The sequence below is a fragment of the Oncorhynchus gorbuscha genome, linkage group LG03 (genome assembly GCF_021184085.1).
Source record: "Oncorhynchus gorbuscha isolate QuinsamMale2020 ecotype Even-year linkage group LG03, OgorEven_v1.0, whole genome shotgun sequence".
NCBI classification, from domain to species: Eukaryota; Metazoa; Chordata; class Actinopteri; order Salmoniformes; family Salmonidae; genus Oncorhynchus; species Oncorhynchus gorbuscha.
Genome location: NC_060175.1, coordinates 63,147,335 through 63,164,103, shown reverse-complemented (window position 1 = coordinate 63,164,103; position 16,769 = coordinate 63,147,335). Strand labels below are relative to the sequence as shown.

The window sequence follows — 16,769 nt, the reverse complement described above, 5'->3', positions numbered from 1 at the left end:
ATCTCTCCTTAAAAAACGATTTGATCTCATTTTGCACTATATTCATTTATAAAAACTCGTCATCAGTTAGCAGTCGCGACTGAAGAAGACAGAATGTGAAAGACACAGCAGATGAACTACAGAAGATTTGAACTGAACCATGGTCAAGAGTTTGGAAGACTGTCATGCTCACAAGTAAAGCACAAAACACTCACATGATGTTCAATCGTTCCAAGCACCGTGGACACGTCAATCGATATCTTCACTGACATTGCTGCAGAAAGAAAAAAACACTTTGGACATAAGGCTCGTTGGTCTAGGGGGTATGATTCTCGCTTAGTGCGAGAGGTCCCGGGTTCAAATCCCGGATGAGCCCTTTTGCAGATCCTTGAACAAGCTCAGACAGGCAGATCTTTGACCAATGGTCGGAATGCCAACTATCACCTCTTGGGCGCAGGACAAGGATGGCTGAATGGTTTTGGCGATGGACTGCAAATCTATTTTGATATGCACTTGTTGGTTCAACGTCGCACAACATTTATTATTTTAGATAAACTGAAGAATGTAGGAGCAATTCTAACTGCCACGAACAACGATAATGATTCAAATGTAATACACTTGAAATGACATCCAGGGCCTAAAACTAGTGAATTTTTCATGCTCTGCATTGGCCGGGAATCGAACCCAGGTCAACTGCTTGGAAGGCAGCTATGCTCACCACTATACCACCAATGCTATGTGCTAGTCATTAGCAACATGGAGACATCGACTCATATCTTGACCGTCATTTTGTGGAAATTGATCATTCTTTGACCAAAAGGATCGTTGGTTTAGGTGTATGATTATTGCTTAGGTTGCGAGAGGTCCCTGGTTAAAACATCTATCATTTTAATCAGTACAGGTTACCTTCAAATTAGGCCGTGACACTTGTGGGGAACGTAGGGCAAAACGGAGAACATTGCGACAAGTGGGGTCACATTACTTTGAAGCCCAAAGATTTTGGATTCTACAAACAGAAGTTGGCACATAGACTGTTCTGACTTCAGAGGAGTCTCCTGACACTTGTGGGGTATGTAGAAAAATCGAGAATACCACCGTGTTCGTGAGGCTCTCCCCTTTCCAGAGAGTGGTCATACGAAATTGCAGGTCAAACGGTTCGGAAGCTAGAGATGTTTTAGTGAGAAGACCGATTATAGGTATGTCTCGTAGTTTGACAAAAACGATCTCGGTCCACCATCTTTCACTGCAGATATGGAGGGGTAACATAAGCAGTTGTGGAGGATGGAGACGGAAACGCTGAGTCTCAATCTCTCTCGTTGAACACTGATCTATTTGAATGGGTATTTTCAACATTAATTTACTTTGATTCACGTACCTTTGCGTCATTTGACTCAAAATAAACGAGTTCCATTCTTTTTGAAGTCTTATTTTTTCATCTCCTTAAAAAACGATTTGATCTCATTTTGCACTATATTCATTTATAAAAACTCGTCATCAGTTAGCAGTCGCGACTGAAGAAGACAGAATGTGAAAGACACAGCAGATGAACTACAGAAGATTTGAACTGAACCATGGTCAAGAGTTTGGAAGACTGTCATGCTCACAAGTAAAGCACAAAACACTCACATGATGTTCAATCGTTCCAAGCACCGTGGACACGTCAATCGATATCTTCACTGACATTGCTGCAGAAAGAAAGAAAACACTTTGGACATAAGGCTCGTTGGTCTGGGGTATGATTCTCGCTTAGGGTGCGAGAGGTCCCGGGTTCAAATCCCGGATGAGCCCTTTTGCAGATCCTTGAACAAGCTCAGACAGGCAGATCTTTGACCAATGGTCGGAATGCCAACTATCACCTCTTGGGCGCAGGACAAGGATGGCTGAATGGTTTTGGCGATGGACTGCAAATCTATTTTGATATGCACTTGTTGGTTCAACGTCGCACAACATTTATTATTTTAGATAAACTGAAGAATGTAGGAGCAATTCTAACTGCCACGAACAACGATAATGATTCAAATGTAATACACTTGAAATGACATCCAGGGCCTAAAACTAGTGAATTTTTCATGCTCTGCATTGGTCGGGAATCGAACCCAGGTCAACTGCTTGGAAGGCAGCTATGCTCACCACTATACCACCAATGCTATGTGCTAGTCATTAGCAACATGGAGACATCGACTCATATCTTGACCGTCATTTTTGTGGAAATTGATCATTCTTTGACCAAAAGGATCGTTGGTTTAGGTGTATGATTATTGCTTAGGTTGCGAGAGGTCCCTGGTTAAAACATCTATCATTTTAATCAGTACAGGTTACCTTCAAATTAGGCCGTGACACTTGTGGGGGAACGTAGGGCAAAACGGAGAACATTGCGACAAGTGGGGTCACATTACTTTGAAGCCCAAAGATTTTGGATTCTACAAACAGAAGTTGGCACATAGACTGTTCTGACTTCAGAGGAGTCTCCTGACACTTGTGGGGTATGTAGAGAAAAATCGAGAATACCACCGTGTTCGTGAGGCTCTCCCCTTTCCAGAGAGTGGTCATACGAAATTGCAGGTCAAACGGTTCGGAAGCTAGAGATGTTTTAGTGAGAAGACCGATTATAGGTATGTCTCGTAGTTTGACAAAAACGATCTCGGTCCACCATCTTTCACTGCAGATATGGAGGGGTAACATAAGCAGTTGTGGAGGATGGAGACGGAAACGCTGAGTCTCAATCTCTCGTTGAACACTGATCTATTTGAATGGGTATTTTCAACATTAATTTACTTTGATTCACGTACCTTTGCGTCATTTGACTCAAAATAAACGAGTTCCATTCTTTTGAAGTCTTATTTTTTCATCTCTCCTTAAAAAACGATTTGATCTCATTTTGCACTATATTCATTTATAAAAACTCGTCATCAGTTAGCAGTCGCGACTGAAGAAGACAGAATGTGAAAGACACAGCAGATGAACTACAGAAGATTTGAACTGAACCATGGTCAAGAGTTTGGAAGACTGTCATGCTCACAAGTAAAGCACAAAACACTCACATGATGTTCAATCGTTCCAAGCACCGTGGACACGTCAATCGATATCTTCACTGACATTGCTGCAGAAAGAAGAAAAAACACTTTGGACATAAGGCTCGTTGGTCTAGGGGTATGATTCTCGCTTAGGGTGCGAGAGGTCCCGGGTTCAAATCCCGGATGAGCCCTTTGCAGATCCTTGAACAAGCTCAGACAGGCAGATCTTTGACCAATGGTCGGAATGCCAACTATCACATCTTGGGCGCAGGACAAGGATGGCTGAATGGTTTTGGCGATGGACTGCAAATCTATTTTGATATGCACTTGTTGGTTCAACGTCGCACAACATTTATTATTTTAGATAAACTGAAGAATGTAGGAGCAATTCTAACTGCCACGAACAACGATAATGATTCAAATGTAATACACTTGAAATGACATCCAGGGCCTAAAACTAGTGAATTTTTCATGCTCTGCATTGGTCGGGAATCGAACCCAGGTCAACTGCTTGGAAGGCAGCTATGCTCACCACTATACCACCAATGCTATGTGCTAGTCATTAGCAACATGGAGACATCGACTCATATCTTGACCGTCATTTTTGTGGAAATTGATCATTCTTTGACCAAAAGGATCGTTGGTTTAGGTGTATGATTATTGCTTAGGTTGCGAGAGGTCCCTGGTTAAAACATCTATCATTTTAATCAGTACAGGTTACCTTCAAATTAGGCCGTGACACTTGTGGGGAACGTAGGGCAAAACGGAGAACATTGCGACAAGTGGGGTCACATTACTTTGAAGCCCAAAGATTTTGGATTCTACAAACAGAAGTTGGCACATAGACTGTTCTGACTTCAGAGGAGTCTCCTGACACTTGTGGGGTATGTAGAGAAAAATCGAGAATACCACCGTGTTCGTGAGGCTCTCCCCTTTCCAGAGAGTGGTCATACGAAATTGCAGGTCAAACGGTTCGGAAGCTAGAGATGTTTTAGTGAGAAGACCGATTATAGGTATGTCTCGTAGTTTGACAAAAACGATCTCGGTCCACCATCTTTCACTGCAGATATGGAGGGGTAACATAAGCAGTTGTGGAGGATGGAGACGGAAACGCTGAGTCTCAATCTCTCTCGTTGAACACTGATCTATTTGAATGGGTATTTTCAACATTAATTTACTTTGATTCACGTACCTTTGCGTCATTTGACTCAAAATAAACGAGTTCCATTCTTTTTGAAGTCTTATTTTTTCATCTCTCCTTAAAAAACGATTTGATCTCATTTTGCACTATATTCATTTATAAAAACTCGTCATCAGTTAGCAGTCGCGACTGAAGAAGACAGAATGTGAAAGACACAGCAGATGAACTACAGAAGATTTGAACTGAACCATGGTCAAGAGTTTGGAAGACTGTCATGCTCACAAGTAAAGCACAAAACACTCACATGATGTTCAATCGTTCCAAGCACCGTGGACACGTCAATCGATATCTTCACTGACATTGCTGCAGAAAGAAAGAAAAACACTTTGGACATAAGGCTCGTTGGTCTAGGGTATGATTCTCGCTTAGGGTGCGAGAGGTCCCGGTTCAAATCTAGGCCGTGACACTTGTCAGGGGGATGAGCCCTTTGCAGATCCTTGAACAAGCTCAGACAGGCAGACTTTGACCAATGAGGAATGCCAACTATCACCTCTTGGGCGCAGGACAAGGATGGCTGAATGGTTTTGGCGATGGACTGCAAATCTATTTTGATATGCACTTGTTGGTTCAACGTCGCACAACATTTATTATTTTAGATAAACTGAAGAATGTAGGAGCAATTCTAACTGCCACGAACAACGATAATGATTCAAATGTAATACACTTGAAATGACATCCAGGGCCTAAAACTATGAATTTTTCATGCTCTGCATTGGACAGAATGGGAATCGAACCCAGGTCAACTGCTTGGAAGGCAGCTATGCTCACCACTATACCACCAATGCTATGTGCTAGTCATTAGCAACATGGAGACATCGACTCATATCTTGACCGTCATTTTTGTGGAAATTGATCATTCTTTGACCAAAAGGATCGTTGGTTTAGGTGTATGATTATTGCTTAGGTTGCGAGAGGTCCCTGGTTAAAACATCTATCATTTTAATCAGTACAGGTTACCTTCAAATTAGGCCGTGACACTTGTGGGGAACGTAGGGCAAAACGGAGAACATTGCGACAAGTGGGGTCACATTACTTTGAAACCCAAAGATTTTGGATTCTACAAACAGAAGTTGGCACATAGACTGTTCTGACTTCAGAGGAGTCTCCTGACACTTGTGGGGTATGTAGAGAAAAATCGAGAATACCACCGTGTTCGTGAGGCTCTCCCCTTTCCAGAGAGTGGTCATACGAAATTGCAGGTCAAACGGTTCGGAAGCTAGAGATGTTTTAGTGAGAAGACCGATTATAGGTATGTCTCGTAGTTTGACAAAAAACGATCTCGGTCCACCATCTTTCACTGCAGATATGGAGGGGTAACATAAGCAGTTGTGGAGGATGGAGCGGAAACGCTGAGTCTCAATCTCTCTCGTTGAACACTGATCTATTTGAATGGGTATTTTCAACATTAATTTACTTTGATTCACGTACCTTTGCGTCATTTGACTCAAAATAAACGAGTTCCATTCTTTTTGAAGTCTTATTTTTTCATCTCTCCTTAAAAAACGATTTGATCTCATTTTGCACTATATTCATTTATAAAAACTCGTCATCAGTTAGCAGTCGCGACTGAAGAAGACAGAATGTGAAAGACACAGCAGATGAACTACAGAAGATTTGAACTGAACCATGGTCAAGAGTTTGGAAGACTGTCATGCTCACAAGTAAAGCACAAAACACTCACATGATGTTCAATCGTTCCAAGCACCGTGGACACGTCAATCGATATCTTCACTGACATTGCTGCAGAAAGAAAGAAAAACACTTTGGACATAAGGCTCGTTGGTCTAGGGGTATGATTCTCGCTTAGGGTGCGAGAGGTCCCGGGTTCAAATCCCGGATGAGCCCTTTTGCAGATCCTTGAACAAGCTCAGACAGGCAGATCTTTGACCAATGGTCGGAATGCCAACTATCACCTCTTGGGCGCAGGACAAGGATGGCTGAATGGTTTTGGCGATGGACTGCAAATCTATTTTGATATGCACTTGTTGGTTCAACGTCGCACAACATTTATTATTTTAGATAAACTGAAGAATGTAGGAGCAATTCTAACTGCCACGAACAACGATAATGATTCAAATGTAATACACTTGAAATGACATCCAGGGCCTAAAACTAGTGAATTTTTCATGCTCTGCATTGGTCGGGAATCGAACCCAGGTCAACTGCTTGGAAGGCAGCTATGCTCACCACTATACCACCAATGCTATGTGCTAGTCATTAGCAACATGGAGACATCGACTCATATCTTGACCGTCATTTTGTGGAAATTGATCATTCTTTGACCAAAAGGATCGTTGGTTTAGGTGTATGATTATTGCTTAGGTTGCGAGAGGTCCCTGGTTAAAACATCTATCATTTTAATCAGTACAGGTTACCTTCAAATTAGGCCGTGACACTTGTGGGGAACGTAGGGCAAAACGGAGAACATTGCGACAAGTGGGGTCACATTACTTTGAAGCCCAAAGATTTTGGATTCTACAAACAGAAGTTGGCACATAGACTGTTCTGACTTCAGAGGAGTCTCCTGACACTTGTGGGGTATGTAGAAAAATCGAGAATACCACCGTGTTCGTGAGGCTCTCCCCTTTCCAGAGAGTGGTCATACGAAATTGCAGGTCAAACGGTTCGGAAGCTAGAGATGTTTTAGTGAGAAGACCGATTATAGGTATGTCTCGTAGTTTGACAAAAACGATCTCGGTCCACCATCTTTCACTGCAGATATGGAGGGGTAACATAAGCAGTTGTGGAGGATGGAGACGGAAACGCTGAGTCTCAATCTCTCTCGTTGAACACTGATCTATTTGAATGGGTATTTTCAACATTAATTTACTTTGATTCACGTACCTTTGCGTCATTTGACTCAAAATAAACGAGTTCCATTCTTTTTGAAGTCTTATTTTTTCATCTCTCCTTAAAAAACGATTTGATCTCATTTTGCACTATATTCATTTATAAAAACTCGTCATCAGTTAGCAGTCGCGACTGAAGAAGACAGAATGTGAAAGACACAGCAGATGAACTACAGAAGATTTGAACTGAACCATGGTCAAGAGTTTGGAAGACTGTCATGCTCACAAGTAAAGCACAAAACACTCACATGATGTTCAATCGTTCCAAGCACCGTGGACACGTCAATCGATATCTTCACTGACATTGCTGCAGAAAGAAAGAAAAACACTTTGGACATAAGGCTCGTTGGTCTAGGGGTATGATTCTCGCTTAGGGTGCGAGAGGTCCCGGGTTCAAATCCCGGATGAGCCCTTTTGCAGATCCTTGAACAAGCTCAGACAGGCAGATCTTTGACCAATGGGCGGAATGCCAACTATCACTCTTGGGCGCAGGACAAGGATGGCTGAATGGTTTTGGCGATGGACTGCAAATCTATTTTGATATGCACTTGTTGGTTCAACGTCGCACAACATTTATTATTTTAGATAAACTGAAGAATGTAGGAGCAATTCTAACTGCCACGAACAACGATAATGATTCAAATGTAATACACTTGAAATGACATCCAGGGCCTAAAACTAGTGAATTTTTCATGCTCTGCATTGGTCGGGAATCGAACCCAGGTCAACTGCTTGGAAGGCAGCTATGCTCACCACTATACCACCAATGCTATGTGCTAGTCATTAGCAACATGGAGACATCGACTCATATCTTGACCGTCATTTTTGTGGAAATTGATCATTCTTTGACCAAAAGGATCGTTGGTTTAGGTGTATGATTATTGCTTAGGTTGCGAGAGGTCCCTGGTTAAAACATCTATCATTTTAATCAGTACAGGTTACCTTCAAATTAGGCCGTGACACTTGTGGGGAACGTAGGGCAAAACGGAGAACATTGCGACAAGTGGGGTCACATTACTTTGAAGCCCAAAGATTTTGGATTCTACAAACAGAAGTTGGCACATAGACTGTTCTGACTTCAGAGGAGTCTCCTGACACTTGTGGGGTATGTAGAGAAAAATCGAGAATACCACCGTGTTCGTGAGGCTCTCCCCTTTCCAGAGAGTGGTCATACGAAATTGCAGGTCAAACGGTTCGGAAGCTAGAGATGTTTTAGTGAGAAGACCGATTATAGGTATGTCTCGTAGTTTGACAAAAACGATCTCGGTCCACCATCTTTCACTGCAGATATGGAGGGGTAACATAAGCAGTTGTGGAGGATGGAGACGGAAACGCTGAGTCTCAATCTCTCTCGTTGAACACTGATCTATTTGAATGGGTATTTTCAACATTAATTTACTTTGATTCACGTACCTTTGCGTCATTTGACTCAAAATAAACGAGTTCCATTCTTTTTGAAGTCTTATTTTTTCATCTCTCCTTAAAAAACGATTTGATCTCATTTTGCACTATATTCATTTATAAAAACTCGTCATCAGTTAGCAGTCGCGACTGAAGAAGACAGAATGTGAAAGACACAGCAGATGAACTACAGAAGATTTGAACTGAACCATGGTCAAGAGTTTGGAAGACTGTCATGCTCACAAGTAAAGCACAAAACACTCACATGATGTTCAATCGTTCCAAGCACCGTGGACACGTCAATCGATATCTTCACTGACATTGCTGCAGAAAGAAAGAAAACACTTTGGACATAAGGCTCGTTGGTTAGGGGTATGATTCTCGCTTAGGGTGCGAGAGGTCCCGGGTTCAACATCCCGGATGAGCCATTTTTTGCAGATCCTTGAACAAGCTCAGACAGGCAGATCTTTGACCAATGGTCGGAATGCCAACTATCACCTCTTGGGCGCAGGACAAGGATGGCTGAATGGTTTTGGCGATGGACTGCAAATCTATTTTGATATGCACTTGTTGGTTCAACGTCGCACAACATTTATTATTTTAGATAAACTGAAGAATGTAGGAGCAATTCTAACTGCCACGAACAACGATAATGATTCAAATGTAATACACTTGAAATGACATCCAGGGCCTAAAACTAGTGAATTTTTCATGCTCTGCATTGGTCGGGAATCGAACCCAGGTCAACTGCTTGGAAGGCAGCTATGCTCACCACTATACCACCAATGCTATGTGCTAGTCATTAGCAACATGGAGACATCGACTCATATCTTGACCGTCATTTTTGTGGAAATTGATCATTCTTTGACCAAAAGGATCGTTGGTTTAGGTGTATGATTATTGCTTAGGTTGCGAGAGGTCCCTGGTTAAAACATCTATCATTTTAATCAGTACAGGTTACCTTCAAATTAGGCCGTGACACTTGTGGGGAACGTAGGGCAAAACGGAGAACATTGCGACAAGTGGGGTCACATTATTTTGAAGCCCAAAGATTTTGGATTCTACAAACAGAAGTTGGCACATAGACTGTTCTGACTTCAGAGGAGTCTCCTGACACTTGTGGGGATGTAGAGAAAAATCGAGAATACCACCGTGTTCGTGAGGCTCTCCCCTTCCAGAGAGTGGTCATACGAAATTGCAGGTCAAACGGTTCGGAAGCTAGAGATGTTTTAGTGAGAAGACCGATTATAGGTATGTCTCATAGTTTGACAAAACGATCTCGGTCCACCATCTTTCACTGCAGATATGGAGGGGTAACATAAGCAGTTGTGGAGGATGGAGACGGAAACGCTGAGTCTCAATCTCTCTCGTTGAAAACTGATCTATTTGAATGGGTATTTTCAACATTAATTTACTTTGATTCACGTACCTTTGCGGTCATTTGACTCAAAATAAACGAGTTCCATTCTTTTGAAGTCTTATTTTTTCATTTTTCCTTAAAAAACGATTTGATCTCATTTTGCACTATATTCATTTATAAAAACTCGTCATCAGTTAGCAGTCGCGACTGAAGAAGACAGAATGTGAAAGACACAGCAGATGAACTACAGAAGATTTGAACTGAACCATGGTCAAGAGTTTGGAAGACTGTCATGCTCACAAGTAAAGCACAAAACACTCACATGATGTCGGAAGCTCAATCGTTCCAAGCACCGTGGACACGTCAATCGATATCTTCACTGACATTGCTGCAGAAAGAAAGAAAAACACTTTGGGCATAAGGCTCGTTGGTCTAGGGGTATGATTCTCGCTTAGGGTGCGTTCAAATATGAGTTTGACAGATCCTTGAACAAGCTCAGACAGGCAGATCTTGGTCCCGTCCACCGATATCTTTCATTGCTGCAGAAAATCCCGGATGAGCCCTTTGTGGAGGTTCAAATCCTTGAACAAGCTCAGACAGGCAGATCTTTGACCAATGGTCGGAATGCCAACTATCACATCTTGGGCGCAGGACAAGGATGGCTGAATGGTTTTGGCGATGGACTGCAAATCTATTTTGATATGCACTTGTTGGTTCAACTCAAAACAACATTTATTATTTTAGATAAACTGAAGAATGTAGGAGCAATTCTAACTGCCACGAACAACGATAATGATTCAAATGTAATACACTTGAAATGACATCCAGGGCCTAAAAAAAATGAATTTTCATGCTCTGCATTGGCCGGGAATCGAACCCAGGTCAACTGCTTGGAAGGCAGCTATGCTCACCACTATACCACCAATGCTATGTGCAGGTTATTAGCAACATGGAGACATCGACTCATATCTTGACCGTCATTTTTGTGGAAATTGATCATTCTTTGACCAAAAGGATCGTTGGTTTAGGTGTATGATTATTGCTTAGGTTGCGAGAGGTCCCTGGTTAAAACATCTATCATTTTAATCAGTACAGGTTACCTTCAAATTAGGCCGTGACACTTGTGGGAAACGTAGGGCAAAACGGAGAACATTGCGACAAGTGGGGTCACATTATTTTGAAGCCCAAAGATTTTGGATTCTACAAACAGAAGTTGGCACATAGACTGTTCTGACTTCAGAGGAGTCTCCTGACACTTGTGGGGTATGTAGAGAAAAATCGAGAATACCACCGTGTTCGTGAGGCTCTCCCCTTTCCAGAGAGTGGTCATACGAAATTGCAGGTCAAACGGTTCGGAAGCTAGAGATGTTTTAGTGAGAAGACCGATTATAGGTATGTCTCGTAGTTTGACAAAAACGATCTCGGTCCACCATCTTTCACTGCAGATATGGAGGGGTAACATAAGCAGTTGTGGAGGATGGAGACGGAAACGCTGAGTCTCAATCTCTCTACTTGAACACTGATCTATTTGAATGGGTATTTTCAACATTAATTTACTTTGATTCACGTACCTTTGCTTCATTTGACTCAAAATAAACGAGTTCCATTCTTTTTGAAGTCTTATTTTTTCATTCTCCTTAAAAAATGATTTGATCTCATTTTGCACTATATTCATTTATAAAAACTCGTCATCAGTTAGCTGTCGCGACTGAAGAAGACAGAATGTGAAAGACACAGCAGATGAACTACAGAAGATTTGAACTGAACCATGGTCAAGAGTTTGGAAGACTGTCATGCTCACAAGTAAAGCACAAAACACTCACATGATGTTCAATCGTTCCAAGCACCGTGGACACGTCAATCGATATCTTCACTGACATTGCTGCAGAAAGAAAGAAAAACACTTTGGACATAAGGCTCGTTGGTCTAGGGGTATGATTCTCGCTTAGGGTGCGAGAGGTCCCGGGTTCAAATCCCGGATGAGCCCTTTGCAGATCCTTGAACAAGCTCAGACAGGCGTTGGTCTTTGATTCCAATGGTGCGAGAGGTCCCGGTTCAAATCCCGGATGAGCCTTTGCAGATCCTATCAGACAGGCAGATCTTGGGCGTCGGAACGCCAACTATCACCTCAGGACAAGGATGGCTGAATGGTTTTGGCGATGGACTGCAAATCTATTTTGATATGCACTTGTTGGTTCAACGTCGCACAACATTTATTATTTTAGATAAACTGAAGAATGTAGGAGCAATTCTAACTGCCACGAACAACGATAATGATTCAAATGTAATACACTTGAAATGACATCCAGCCCCTAAAAATGAAGTTCTCATGCTCTGCATTGGCCGGGAATCGAACCCAGGTCAACTGCTTGGAAGGCAGCTATGCTCACCACTATACCACCAATGCTATGTGCAGGTTATTAGCAACATGGAGACATCGACTCATATCTTGACCGTCATTTTTGTGGAAATTGATCATTCTTTGACCAAAAGGATCGTTGGTTTAGGTGTATGATTATGGCTTAGGTTGCGAGAGGTCCCTGGTTAAAACATATATCATTTTAATCAGTACAGGTTACCTTCAAATTAGGCCTGTGACACTTGTGGGGAAAGTAGGGCAAACGGAGAACATTGCGACAAGTGGGTCACATTATTTTGAAGCCCAAAGATTTTGGATTCTACAAACAGAAGTTGGCACATAGACTGTTCTGACTTCAGACGAGTCTCCTGACACTTGTGGGGTATGTAGAGAAAATCGAGAATACCACCGTGTTCGTGAGGTCTCCCCTTTCCAGAGAGTGGTCATGCGAAATTGCAGGTCAAACGGTTCCGAAGCTAGAGATGTTTTATGTGAGAAGACCGATTATAGGTATGTCTCATGGTTTGACAAAAACGATCTAGGTCCACCATCTTTCACTGCAGATATGGAGGGGTAACATAGGCAGTTGTGGAGGATGGAGACGGAAACGCTGAGTCTCAATCTCTCTCGTTGAAAACTGATCTATTTGAATGGGTATTTTCAACATTAATTTACTTTGATTCACGTACCTTTGCTTCATTTGACTCAAAATAAACGAGTTCCATTCTTTTTGAAGTCTTATTTTTCATCATTTTTCTCCTTTAAAAAATGATTTGATCTCATTTTGCACTATATTCATTTATAAAAACTCGTCATCAGTTAGCAGTCGCGACTGAAGAAGACAGAATGTGAAAGACACAGCAGATGAACTACAGAAGATTTGAACTGAACCATGGTCAAGAGTTTGGAAGACTGTCATGCTCACAAGTAAAGCACAAAACACTCACATGATGTTCAATCGTTCCAAGCACCGTGGACACGTCAATCGATATCTTCACTGACATTGCTGCAGAAAGAAAGAAAAACACTTTGGACATAAGGCTCGTTGGTCTAGGGGTATGATTCTCGCTTAGGGTGCGAGAGGTCCCGGGTTCAAATCCCGGATGAGCCCTTTTGCAGATCCTTGAACAAGCTCAGACAGGCAGATCTTGACCAATGGTCGGAATGCCAACTATCACCTCTTGGGCGCAGGACAAGGATGGCTGAATGGTTTTGGCGATGGACTGCAAATCTATTTTGATATGCACTTGTTGGTTCAACGTCGCACAACATTTATTATTTTAGATAAACTGAAGAATGTAGGAGCAATTCTAACTGCCACGAACAACGATAATGATTCAAATGTAATACACTTGAAATGACATCCAGCCCCTAAAACTAGTGAATTTTTCATGCTCTGCATTGGCCGGGAATCGAACCCAGGTCAACTGCTTGGAAGGCAGCTATGCTCACCACTATACCACCAATGCTATGTGCTAGTCATTAGCAACATGGAGACATCGACTCATATCTTGACCGTCATTTTTGTGGAAATTGATCATTCTTTGACCAAAAGGATCGTTGGTTTAGGTGTATGATTATTGCTTAGGTTGCGAGAGGTCCCTGGTTAAAACATCTATCATTTTAATCAGTACAGGTTACCTTCAAATTAGGCCTGTGACACTTGTGGGGAAAGTAGGGCAAAACGGAGAACATTGCGACAAGTGGGGTCACATTATTTTGAAGCCCAAAGATTTTGGATTCTACAAACAGAAGTTGGCACATAGACTGTTCTGACTTCAGAGGAGTCTCCTGACACTTGTGGGGTATGTAGAGAAAAATCGAGAATACCACCGTGTTCGTGAGGCTCTCCCCTTTCCAGAGAGTGGTCATACGAAATTGCAGGTCAAACGGTTCGGAAGCTAGAGATGTTTTAGTGAGAAGACCGATTATAGGTATGTCTCGTAGTTTGACAAAAAACGATCTCGGTCCACCATCTTTCACTGCAGATATGGAGGGGTAACATAAGCAGTTGTGGAGGATGGAGACGGAAAACGCTGAGTCTCAATCTCTCTCGTTGAACACTGATCTATTTGAATGGGTATTTTCAACATTAATTTACTTTGATTCACGTACCTTTGCGTCATTTGACTCAAAATAAACGAGTTCCATTCTTTTTGAAGTCTTATTTTTTCATCTCTCCTTAAAAAATGATTTGATCTCATTTTGCACTATATTCATTTATAAAAACTCGTCATCAGTTAGCAGTCGCGACTGAAGAAGACAGAATGTGAAAGACACAGCAGATGAACTACAGAAGATTTGAACTGAACCATGGTCAAGAGTTTGGAAGACTGTCATGCTCACAAGTAAAGCACAAAACACTCACATGATGTTCAATCGTTCCAAGCACCGTGGACACGTCAATCGATATCTTCACTGACATTGCTGCAGAAAGAAAGAAAAACACTTTGGACATAAGGCTCGTTGGTCTAGGGGTATGATTCTCGCTTAGGGTGCGAGAGGTCCCGGGTTCAAATCCCGGATGAGCCCTTTTGCAGATCCTTGAACAAGCTCAGACAGGCAGATCTTTGACCAATGGTCAGAAAGGAATGCTCCAACTATCACATCTTGGGCGCAGGACAAGGATGGCTGAATGGTTTTGGACGATGGACTGCAAATCTATTTTGATATGCACTTGTTGGTTCAACGCACAACATTTATTATTTTAGATAAACTGAAGAATGTAGGAGCAATTCTAACTGCCACGAACAACGATAATGATTCAAATGTAATACACTTGAAATGACATCCAGGGCCTAAAACTAGTGAATTTTTCATGCTCTGCATTGGCCGGGAATCGAACCCAGGTCAACTGCTTGGAAGGCAGCTATGCTCACCACTATACCACCAATGCTATGTGCAGGTCATTAGCAACATGGAGACATCGACTCATATCTTGACCGTCATTTTTGTGGAAATTGATCATTCTTTGACCAAAGGATCGTTGGTTTAGGTGTATGATTATTGCTTAGGTTGCGAGAGGTCCCTGGTTAAAACATCTATCATTTTAATCAGTACAGGTTACCTTCAAATTAGGCCTGTGACACTTGTGGGGAAAGTAGGGCAAAACGGAGAACATTGCGACAAGTGGGTCACATTACTTTGAAGCCCAAAGATTTTGGATTCTACAAACAGAAGTTGGCACATAGACTGTTCTGACTTCAGAGGAGTCTCCTGACACTTGTGGGGGATGTAGAGAAAAATCGAGAATACCACCGTGTTCGTGAGGCTCTCCCCTTTCCAGAGAGTGGTCATACGAAATTGCAGGTCAAACGGTTCGGAAGCTAGAGATGTTTTAGTGAGAAGACCGATTATAGGTATGTCTCATGGTTTGACAAAAAACGATCTAGGTCCACCATCTTTCACTGCAGATATGGAGGGGTAACATAAGCAGTTGTGGAGGATGGAGACGGAAACGCTGAGTCTCAATCTCTCTACGTTGAACACTGATCTATTTGAATGGGTATTTTCAACATTAATTTACTTTGATTCACGTACCTTTGCGTCATTTGACTCAAAATAAACGAGTTCCATTCTTTTTGAAGTCTTATTTTTTCATTCTCCTTAAAAAACGATTTGATCTCATTTTGCACTATATTCATTTATAAAAACTCGTCATCAGTTAGCAGTCGCGACTGAAGAAGACAGAATGTGAAAGACACAGCAGATGAACTACAGAAGATTTGAACTGAACCATGGTCAAGAGTTTGGAAGACTGTCATGCTCACAAGTAAAGCACAAAACACTCACATGATGTTCAATCGTTCCAAGCACCGTGGACACGTCAATCGATATCTTCACTGACATTGCTGCAGAAAGAAAGAAAAACACTTTGGACATAAGGCTCGTTGGTCTAGGGGTATGATTCTCGCTTAGGGTGCGAGAGGTCCCGGGTTCAAATCCCGGATGAGCCCTTTGCAGATCCTTGAACAAGCTCAGACAGGCAGATCTTTGACCAATGGTCGGAATGCCAACTATCACATCTTGGGCGCAGGACAAGGATGGCTGAATGGTTTTGGCGATGGACTGCAAATCTATTTTGATATGCACTTGTTGGTTCAACGTCGCACAACATTTATTATTTTAGATAAACTGAAGAATGTAGGAGCAATTCTAACTGCCACGAACAACGATAATGATTCAAATGTAATACACTTGAAATGACATCCAGGGCCTAAAACTAGTGAATTTTTCATGCTCTGCATTGGCCGGGAATCGAACCCAGGTCAACTGCTTGGAAGGCAGCTATGCTCACCACTATACCACCAATGCTATGTGCAGGTCATTAGCAACATGGAGACATCGACTCATATCTTGACCGTCATTTTTGTGGAAATTGATCATTCTTTGACCAAAAGGATCGTTGGTTTAGGTGTATGATTATTGCTTAGGTTGCGAGAGGTCCCTGGTTAAAACATCTATCATTTTAATCAGTACAGGTTACCTTCAAATTAGGCCGTGACACTTGTGGGGAAAGTAGGGCAAAACGGAGAACATTGCGACAAGTGGGGTCACATTATTTTGAAGCCCAAAGATTTTGGATTCTACAAACAGAAGTTGGCAC

The 16,769-nt window shown here is 42.1% G+C and overlaps 20 non-coding genes across 20 annotated transcripts; 8 read left to right on the top strand and 12 right to left on the bottom strand.

The window, feature by feature from the left end:
• Positions 1 to 284: 284 nt before the first annotated feature.
• trnal-uag lies at positions 285 to 355 on the top strand. Its single transcript has one exon. It is a non-coding gene; the product is annotated as a tRNA-Leu (tRNA).
• A 287-nt stretch (positions 356 to 642) lies between these two features.
• trnag-ucc lies at positions 643 to 714 on the bottom strand. Its single transcript has one exon. It is a non-coding gene; the product is annotated as a tRNA-Gly (tRNA).
• A 1,340-nt stretch (positions 715 to 2,054) lies between these two features.
• trnag-ucc lies at positions 2,055 to 2,126 on the bottom strand. Its single transcript has one exon. It is a non-coding gene; the product is annotated as a tRNA-Gly (tRNA).
• Positions 2,127 to 3,112: 986 nt separating this feature from the next.
• Positions 3,113 to 3,184, top strand: trnap-agg. The gene has a single exon. It is a non-coding gene; the product is annotated as a tRNA-Pro (tRNA).
• Positions 3,185 to 3,470: 286 nt separating this feature from the next.
• trnag-ucc lies at positions 3,471 to 3,542 on the bottom strand. The gene has a single exon. It is a non-coding gene; the product is annotated as a tRNA-Gly (tRNA).
• Positions 3,543 to 4,902: 1,360 nt separating this feature from the next.
• On the bottom strand, positions 4,903 to 4,979 carry trnag-ucc. Its single transcript has one exon. It is a non-coding gene; the product is annotated as a tRNA-Gly (tRNA).
• A 988-nt stretch (positions 4,980 to 5,967) lies between these two features.
• Positions 5,968 to 6,039, top strand: trnap-agg. The gene has a single exon. It is a non-coding gene; the product is annotated as a tRNA-Pro (tRNA).
• Positions 6,040 to 6,326: 287 nt separating this feature from the next.
• On the bottom strand, positions 6,327 to 6,398 carry trnag-ucc. Its single transcript has one exon. It is a non-coding gene; the product is annotated as a tRNA-Gly (tRNA).
• A 985-nt stretch (positions 6,399 to 7,383) lies between these two features.
• trnap-agg lies at positions 7,384 to 7,455 on the top strand. Its single transcript has one exon. It is a non-coding gene; the product is annotated as a tRNA-Pro (tRNA).
• Positions 7,456 to 7,741: 286 nt separating this feature from the next.
• Positions 7,742 to 7,813, bottom strand: trnag-ucc. Its single transcript has one exon. It is a non-coding gene; the product is annotated as a tRNA-Gly (tRNA).
• A 1,348-nt stretch (positions 7,814 to 9,161) lies between these two features.
• trnag-ucc lies at positions 9,162 to 9,233 on the bottom strand. The gene has a single exon. It is a non-coding gene; the product is annotated as a tRNA-Gly (tRNA).
• A 1,427-nt stretch (positions 9,234 to 10,660) lies between these two features.
• On the bottom strand, positions 10,661 to 10,732 carry trnag-ucc. Its single transcript has one exon. It is a non-coding gene; the product is annotated as a tRNA-Gly (tRNA).
• A 987-nt stretch (positions 10,733 to 11,719) lies between these two features.
• Positions 11,720 to 11,791, top strand: trnap-agg. Its single transcript has one exon. It is a non-coding gene; the product is annotated as a tRNA-Pro (tRNA).
• Positions 11,792 to 12,139: 348 nt separating this feature from the next.
• Positions 12,140 to 12,211, bottom strand: trnag-ucc. Its single transcript has one exon. It is a non-coding gene; the product is annotated as a tRNA-Gly (tRNA).
• A 991-nt stretch (positions 12,212 to 13,202) lies between these two features.
• Positions 13,203 to 13,274, top strand: trnap-agg. The gene has a single exon. It is a non-coding gene; the product is annotated as a tRNA-Pro (tRNA).
• A 286-nt stretch (positions 13,275 to 13,560) lies between these two features.
• On the bottom strand, positions 13,561 to 13,632 carry trnag-ucc. The gene has a single exon. It is a non-coding gene; the product is annotated as a tRNA-Gly (tRNA).
• Positions 13,633 to 14,623: 991 nt separating this feature from the next.
• trnap-agg lies at positions 14,624 to 14,695 on the top strand. Its single transcript has one exon. It is a non-coding gene; the product is annotated as a tRNA-Pro (tRNA).
• A 292-nt stretch (positions 14,696 to 14,987) lies between these two features.
• trnag-ucc lies at positions 14,988 to 15,059 on the bottom strand. The gene has a single exon. It is a non-coding gene; the product is annotated as a tRNA-Gly (tRNA).
• A 988-nt stretch (positions 15,060 to 16,047) lies between these two features.
• Positions 16,048 to 16,119, top strand: trnap-agg. Its single transcript has one exon. It is a non-coding gene; the product is annotated as a tRNA-Pro (tRNA).
• A 286-nt stretch (positions 16,120 to 16,405) lies between these two features.
• trnag-ucc lies at positions 16,406 to 16,477 on the bottom strand. Its single transcript has one exon. It is a non-coding gene; the product is annotated as a tRNA-Gly (tRNA).
• Between the last annotated feature and the right edge of the window lie 292 nt (positions 16,478 to 16,769).